Genomic DNA, 9,077 nt, shown 5'->3' with positions numbered 1-9,077 from the left:
GATAAACAGTGGTGATTGCTTGCTCTAGATGGCTGATAGCTCTTAGGGAGAATGACCCCTGATCTACTCCTGATGACCTCCACGTGTATAGTCATTCGCAAGCAGCTAAGTTTGGCATATATTTTGGGGGAGACAACTTGCAAGAAATCCTTCTGTTTCCCACAAATATGTCCTGTTAAATAACTACACTGAGCATTTCTCACTGGCATACAACTTATTAACTTCCCTAATAAATCCTTTAATCATGAATTTTGTCTGATAGTTTCTGTGTAGCCATTGCAATGGATATTAGAACCCCAAAAGTAAATAGGGAATACTAATGCATTACTGAAAACAGTCAATCAGCAAGTCAAAGCTTCTTAGTGCTAGATAAGAGTTGCGAAAAAAGGCAAGTTTTAGATTTTGAGTGCAGAAAGTGAATAAACAGTCAGCTGTTCATTATCAAAGATTATTTCCTTTCAGTTTAACTCTCATTTCAGAGGCAATTAAGGTTAATGTAAAAACCTGGTGGCATAGTGGGTTATCTGTTGGGGTGCTAAGCTAAAGGTCAGCAGATTGAACTCACCAGCTGCTCTGGGGAAGTAAGATGAGATTTCCTGTTACCATAAAGACTTTCTCCTCAGTAATCTAAAAAGGGAAGTTATACTCTTTCTTACAGTGTTCCTATGAGTCAACTGACTGGCTGGCAGCAAATTTGTTTTGTTTTTAAATGTTAACACTATTCACATGGAAAGAGAAATAAATTTGGACTAGATTTCATTTGGATTAGATTAGCACTTTGGGCTTTGTATCCTATTCATCCATTAACTTCAAAATTCTGATGTGGTCAGGAGTTGGTAATTATTTGGAGTGTGCACATTATTACAGAGAACAAGAAATTGTTTAGCTCATTATTTAAATGACTGAAAGACTAGGATTTATAAATTTAAAAGGATAAATATAATGATGGAAAAAAGGGATGAGTGTGTGTGTGTGTGTGTGTGTGTGTGTGTGAAAACTGCCAATTCTCATCATTTTATCCAACTGCTGGTGGAATGTGCTATGTTTTATTTTCCACCCCAAAGCTATTTCTACAAGCAGATATTTAACCTGGGAATGGGGTGCCAAAACCTAAAACACTGAGAACCAGTGAATTGTTTTAATTAAAAAGGTCATTTCTTGCAATTCAGGCCAATATTCAACCATTTGGTCTCTATCAGCTTCCACTGCAAATACTTTTAAAATTAATTTAAATAACTTAAATTTTCTCCAGACACTCATTATAACATGTATAATGCTATAATGTGTAGCACATGTATAGCACACATCTATCGTGTGCTGTGGGTTAACTCATGCTCTTGGGATACAGAATGAGTCTGATCACCAAGAATTCAGGGAAGATGGTTATGTTAATCTGGGTAGACTAGAGAAACATTGATAGACACTCGTGTGAGAAAGAACTTTATATTAAAGAGCAATTGTATATTGAGAAAATATCCTAGCCTAGTCCAGATCAAGTCCATAAGTCTGATATTAGCCCACATGCCCAATATCAGTCTATAAATTCTACTTCAGACTCACACAACTGTGCAATAATGCTGAATGCAGGAAGATCACCAGCCAGTGGGTGGAAAGTATTGTGGCTCCAGTGGCAGTAGAAGCATATCTATGCTAGCATGGGTCGCCACGTGGCTCCTCCAGCTCCAAGGCTTTGGCTGCCATCAGCATCACTCTATGTGGCTTTTCAGCAGGAATGTCTCGCAGACAGTGTGTCCCACCTCCAGGAAGGAAGACCAGAGTTCCCAGAATCCTCAGGAGAAGGCCCCATACTCATTGTGGTCTCATTGGCTGTGTCCTGATTTACAGGCTAGACTCCATCCCTTTGCAAGTTGACAGATTGTGTAACTGCTACAATGACCATGAAAACAAATGACCCATCCACTGCCATCAAATTAGGTTGAAGTTGAAAAAAAGCCATTACATGCGAACTAATATATGACCTCGAGTATATCCCACCTGACATCTCAAGTACAGATTTGATGCAGTGAACACTAATAATCAAGATCTGATAAGTTGTAGGTGACAGGTGACAAAGAAACGACCAAAGCAAAAGTCAAAAGAGACTCTGAAATTTGCTTTTGAACATAGAACAGCTAAAGCAAATGGTAGGAATGTTGATTTAAGAGCAAAACAGAAGATTTCAAAGGGAAGCTCAAGAAAAGAAGACCATGTAAAGTATTAAAATAAAATATGCAAAGGTATGGACTTAGTCAAAAAGGAAGAACATGCTTAGCATATGAAAGAAATTCAAGAAAAAAATTAAGCCTTGAGTTACAACAATGAATGATTCTGTGGGCAAAATATTGAGTAATGCAGGCATTTATTGAAAGGTTGGAGATGGAGGCATGGAACAGAGACAGAATTTAGCCAGGAATGTGAGTTGAGAAAGATTTATTGAGGCAGGGAAAGAACTCCCAGGAGGGAAGGGAGGGCAGGGAAAGGGATGGAGGCATCGTGAGCCCCCGGGTGGGTTCTGCGACCCAAGAAGTTACGTCAGGGAAGTTGCACCTGTTACTGGGGTGGTGGGACATATATAGGGTATGAGCTTAAACTTTGGCATATGAGCTGGTAAGGGGAAGGGAGGTTCTTTGTGCTGTGCTTGCAAGTTTTCAGCCAGGTGACATTTTGTTAGTAAATCATGTTGTTCCTAGGAAACAACGCTAGGGAGAGGGGGGCTGTGTTCTGTCAGGGAGGTAAGCTCTGTGAAACGCTGAAGGCAGGTGTTTTGAAACTCAGGTGCTTTGAAATTCAGCCACTTTTCTCTTGTCTGTCCCCCAGGGAGGAGGTTATATGTAGATCCTTATAATTGGTTCCCCTTTTCTACTCCACCCTCCCAGTATCACCGCTCTCACCACTGGTCCTGAAGGGATCATCTGTCCTGGATTCCCTGTGTTTTCTGTTCCTATCTGTACCAGTGTACATCCTCTGGTCTAGCCAGATATGTAAAGTAGAATTGGGATCATGATAGTGGGGGGAGGAAGCATTTAAGAACTAGAGGAAAGTTTTATGTTTCATCGTTGCTACACTGTACCCTGACTGGCTCGTCTCCTCCCCATGACCCTTCTGTAAGGGGATGTCCAGTTGCCTAGAGATGGTCTTGGGTCCCCAATCTGTACTCACCCTCATTCACAATGATTTGACTTTTTGTTTTTTGATGCCTGATACCTGATCCCTTCAACACCTCATGGTCACACAGGCTGGTGTGCTTCTTCCATGTGGGTTTTGTTGCTTCTGAGCTCGGTGGCCACTTGTTTATCTTCAAGCCTTTAAGACCCCATGGTTTGTCTTGTTTTTATGCTTATTATTTTCTCTGCATGTCTATCTAGATAAGATTGGTGGGATAAATAATTCGGAGGAGTAAACAACAGGACCAACTGTTCTGGGAGGACACTGGAGAGGGGGATGTGGGAGAAAGGAAAGGGGGGTGTCAACCAGCCCAGAAGACAAGGGAACAAGTGATCTAAAATCCATGGAGAGAAGGGTGTAGGATACCTGGTGGAGCTTAATCAAGGTCAATGAAACCGAGAGGAATTACTGAAACCCAAATGAAGGTTGAACATGATGGTGAGACAAGAGGACAGCAAAACGAAATAGAGGAAAGAACTAGGAGGAAAAGGACACGTATAGAGGTCGAAATACAGCCATATACATATGTAAATATGTTCATACATAATGATAGGGAAATAGATATGTATACCTATATTTATATGTTAAGTATTAAAGTAACAGATGGACATTGGGCCTCAACGTAAGTACTCCCTCATTATAAGAACACATTGTTCTAATAATCCGGCATTCTGTGATGCTCACCTTCCAGACACGATGATCACTGAAGACAAAATAGGTGCATAAGCAAATGTGAAGAAAGCTGATGGCGTCCAGCTATCAAAAGATATAGTATCTGGGGTCTTAAAGGCTTGAAGATAAACAAAGAAAGGAAAGAAGAAAGAAATAGATCAAATACTGACCAGAAGGAACTGAAGGAAAAGAAAAAGGAGAAAGATAGTTAAATTGTCAATTGGCCTGACATAGTGTTGGCACCTTGAAGTTTTGAACATATATGACCAACACAGGAACAAAGCCAGATAAAAGATTCACTCCCATTGAGTAGATGCTGACTCATAGCAACTCTGTAGAAGTATCTAATGTAAGATACAGCTACACAACTGAAAATAGGGAACCAGAGATGTCAGTTTGTAAATGAAGACAACTACAAAGCAAAGAGAATGAATAAATAGTACAGTTAAAGGTAGAATGGACTGTTTAACTTGGGAAGAAAATAATAAATTATAGGGTACTCAAAGAAAATTAGTAAACTATCAAAATAGGAAGGGGGAATCATAAAGATTGAGTAAACAGTAACACAACAGCAATGAAAGAAATCGTGGGAAACAGAACCAGGCAGAGAGTTTATGTGGACAAATTCTCTATCTTCATACATTAAGGAGTCTGGGAGACCAGGGCTCCCATGGAGGGAGACCTTGGCCTTTGTAAACTGGAGATGCATTTCAGTCACATTGTGCTAAGTAAAAGTTATTCCCCACAATGCCCCACCCCCATTATAATGCCAATTTTGAAGTGCTGTTTGCAAGCATAAGGTCGCTTACTATACTCTTGAAGGTCAGCTGCTTGAAGGCTATCTGCTTAAAAGTTATCTGCCATCCAAAGAAGTCAGGTCATCTAACCCTAAGTACACCCCACTCCCTTCAGATAAGGATCATAGATTGTTCCTAGAAGAAGAGCTTAGAGATACCCAAGGTCAAACCAGTTCGGAGATGACCAAGGTTAGGCTGCCATCTTGACTCTACGCCCCACCCACCTTGTTATGCATGTTCCTTCCTGTCACATGATGCCTTTAGTACTTCCCTTTCCTATTGCGGGTATACCCCTAGCTGGTCCCCCTCATGTTATGTGCATCTCTCTAATGCAACCCCTTCCTGTTCCATATGTGCTTATCATGGCTTGCATGCCCAAGATTGTATAAGCTGTGAAAGAATACATTACTGCATCATTCTGGTTCTGGTTTCCATGGAAGAGGTGAGCCCTTGCATGCCTTTTCTCATGTCTCTTTAATTTACCCCTCAATTACACAACTGCCCCTTAGGACCCATCCAGATGTGGGCTGGATCTTACACCCAGTGGGTTTCTGATAAAATTGTTTGCTCTTTAGGCAAATGGGACAGAACCACCACCTTCCATGCTTTAAGGACCTGGGAAACGCTGATGGGAGCTAATGAAGCAGCAGCTGGTCTATCTCTCTGCCTAAGATAAAATGGATACTTTGCCTCATGATCCCTGGCAAGGCTGCAGAAGCAGCAGTCTGCAAACTTATCTGTTATTTCATGTTCCTAACCTTGTTCTCCCTTCCTGTTTGCAAACAGCATGGCTGATGTGTTAATGATTCTTTGTATACCCTCAAATATAGCAAAACTGCCCCTTTTGTGTAAACCTGTCACATGATGCAGGCTATGTGCAGGAAGGGAGGATATGAGTGGGTACTCTGCAAAAAATGATTTTTTCCCCTAAAGCTATGTATTAGAAATTTTTTTTTTTTACAAAACAACCTCATCACCTTCAAAGTACTCTCCATTTTACTTCATACATTTGTCAAATCTGTGATTCCAATTTTGAAAACGTTTTTCAAACTCATCTGTTTGGATGGCTGATAGCATCTCCCTTGTTTTTTTCTTCACCTCTTCTACACCGTCAAATTGCTTTCCTTTCATGTCCCTCTTCATTCATGGAAACAAAAAGAAGACACATTGAGTGAAGTCAGGTAACTAAGGTGCACAAGGCAAGAGAGGCATGCTCTTTTTTTTGCCATAAACTGGCACACTGAGATGGCTGCATGAGCAGGTTCACTGTTGTGGTGGCAAAAACAGTCTTCCAAATAAAAACAAAACAAAACAAAAAACAAACAAACAGTCTTCCATCTCCCACAAATCAGGTCTTTCTCCTGAAGAGCAGTGGTTTTGAGCTGTCAACCATGTAGATCACACCCCAATGTGTAACTACTACACCACCAAGGACTAATGTTACACTCTCTTGCAAATCAGTGGAGGACATAGCTTTCCTTTTAGCTGTTCTTCAGGAACCAACAGCCACATTCAAAAGGTAACCATCACAAACCAGACTCACCTTGGACCCGCACCCTGTGCAGACCTTTTCAGCCAATGGAACCAATATACTAAACCCCCTAGCAAAATTTCCTTGTTTCTTGGAGCACAAAATTCCAGATATTTCAGATGCCTGTGTAATGAATTAAAAATTGCATGTCTTTTAAATAAAGCTTACATAAATGTAACCGATCCCCAGTCTTAGACCACTTCTTTTATAAATATGTATAACTTTCTTGTTTATCACCTCATAAATCTGAAAGACCACAGCTTTATGGGAAGTCAGATCTGAGAAGCAGTCCTCCTGGCTCCTTTGCTTTGCAATAGAGTACCTTTCTCTTTCTCACAGATTGGAGAATAATGGTGTGAAGGCAGTATCTTACCACTGCTGAGTTCACAAAACCAAATTCAAACTCACTGACATGCTGACTCATAGGGACCCAATAGGACAGGGCAGAACTGCCCCTGTGAATTTCCAAGACAGTGACTCTGCACAGGAGTAGAAAGCCTTATCTTCTCCTGCAGAGCGGCAGGTAGTTTCAGACTGTTCTTCACCTTGAGGCCCAATGCATAATCACTTGGCTACCAGGCCTCCTTTGAGTTCACAAGGAAGTAAACTCTAAAGCAATATCAGCTCAAGGCTAATTACTATGGGACGTAAGTCAGGCATACCTCCATTCTCCAATATCTTATTTTAAACCAAATCTGACACCATTTGTCTCTTCCACGGCCCTTAGTGCAATGGCCATACAGAACTCACAAATCAAACTCACAATTATGGGGCTTATTAAGGAAACAAATAAGTTACAATTAAAGATAAAAAATGCTCAGGACTGAATTCTTCTAGTAAGTCCGGCCTGAGGGCTGTATGCTGTTAAGTGTTGTCACATAAGATCTGACCCCTAGCAACCTGAGACAACAGAGATCTTGAGTAAAGTGACTGTATGGTACTGATAGTGTGAAGTGAAAAACGAAGATCTGTTCCTTTTAACACTTCTATATTGTACAAAAACATCTATAAAAAGATCATGCACCAGGAATATATGAATTTAGTATCTGACATGCAAAGAGGCTAGAGGTCAGAAGGGTGAGAGAGCCATAGTGAAGGTGGAGAGTAGACATTAATTTTTCCCTCTCCAACGCCCAGCGTCTAAGGCTAATAATGTAGTGACAGAAGGAGAGTTACTGATCAGTCCTTGCATGTAAAATGAATTTATGGACTTGTCTATTCAATCGAGAATTAATGGCTTGAATTTAACAGAAGGTCTTTTCTCTCCCCTTTACTTACGGCTAGCAGATTTTTTTATTCTATTATTATCTACTGGGCAGTGTAAGGAGAATGTAAGTAAAATGAATGTGCAAGCCTGTAATGAATGTGAAAACCCTGTGTTAGCATGCATTTAATTAAAGCAAGGTCACTGACTTATTCTCTAAAGTTTTAAGGTCATTTTTCTAGTATAACAGCACATGCTCTTTAGACCAGGTGAACGGAAGCCTAACAACTTATAAGTTAATATTTAAAACATAGAAGTATTTATACCTCTTCTTTTATCATAAGCAGACAGTCTGCTTGTTTTAAATATATTTAGTCAAAAACACCATTCTTTATTTATAATAACATTTTTCTTATTTATTTATTAAATGGTTTTATTGGCACAAATCTGCATACACCAACACCGTTCTTGTTGCTGCTGTTGAGTCAGCTTCAACTCCCTGTATAACAGAAGGAAACAGTCCTGTGCCATTTTCAGGATTGTCTTTAGGTTTGAGCCCATTGTTGCAGCTACTGTGTCAATGCATCTTGGAGCACCATTCTTAGAATTCACTTTTCTGAAATATGCATGTGGTGAAAGGATTGTGACATTGAGAACACATTGTGTATCAATGGTAGCAGCATCACACACTTAATATCACAAACAAGGTGTCAGTTCCAGTTTTCCAAGGAGTTAACAGAATTTAAGTAGCTCCCCCAATGTATAGAGCTAGTTAGGCTTTCTACTCCTTTAAAGAGTTACATGGGGGAGGGAGTACTAGAACTGATTGTGATTATACAACTCATTTGAAAGGCGATTTAACCATGTGGGAGTGTTCTAAAATTGATTGTATAATTCTTTATGATATGAGTGAATGATGGAACTATTGAACTGTACAATATGTGGATTAGGTGCGAATAAAGATGAAAAAACAAAAGAGTTACAGTGTCAGTTTTGACCCATAATAGAGAGCACCTCTTCCGTTAAAATTGGATAGATGAGTGAGCTGAAGTTCAGATTGTTTAAATTATCTGTTCAAGGACAGATAATTTGATATAAGTAGTTCCCCTATGTCTGGAATACCACCCCTGTGATCCCCCCACCCCCAACCCACACAGTTTCCAAACTTGACAGGGTTTTTTCTTTTTATCCTCTTCCATGACACAGGTTGCTAACATCTTTCTCAAATATTTCCCTGGCCTTTTTTTTTTTTAATGTCACAGGAATGAAATAAGGCTGAGCCACAGGAGAGGCCCAGCCCTTTGAACTCTTCTGCCATCCCTGACCTCTTAGATGGGAGTAAACACTCCACCTTCTCTTGTTTCACTGCTTTAATTATATAGTTACACATTTTGTAATATCTTATTAACTAAACTGTAATCTATATGAGGGTAAGTACCAAGTTAAACTAAAAAAACCCCAAACTCATTGCCATCAAGTTGATTGATTCATAGTGACCCTATAGGACAGGGTAAAACTGCTCCTGTGAGTTTCTGAGACTGTAACTGTTTGGGGGATTAGAAAACCCATCTTGAGCACCTTGCTCAGCTAAACGGTCATTTTATGATATCTACCTTCCCGACATGATCGCTGAAGACAGATGTGTGCATAAGAAAATATGGTGAAGAAAGCTGATTGTGCCCGGCTATCAAAAGATATAGCGTCTGGG

At 40.1% G+C, this 9,077-nt stretch overlaps 1 non-coding gene across 1 annotated transcript; it reads right to left on the bottom strand.

Annotated features, from left to right (window-relative positions):
• Positions 1–8,623: 8,623 nt before the first annotated feature.
• Positions 8,624–8,687, bottom strand: LOC115870959. The gene has a single exon (XR_004047018.1). It is a non-coding gene; the product is annotated as a small nucleolar RNA SNORA14 (small nucleolar RNA).
• Between the last annotated feature and the right edge of the window lie 390 nt (positions 8,688–9,077).

This window comes from Echinops telfairi, unplaced genomic scaffold, assembly GCF_000313985.2.
Source record: "Echinops telfairi isolate 266 unplaced genomic scaffold, ASM31398v2 ScPeMD7_3509;HRSCAF=4178, whole genome shotgun sequence".
NCBI lineage: Eukaryota > Metazoa > Chordata > Mammalia > Afrosoricida > Tenrecidae > Echinops > Echinops telfairi.
This window is presented reverse-complemented; position numbering and strand designations above follow the sequence as displayed.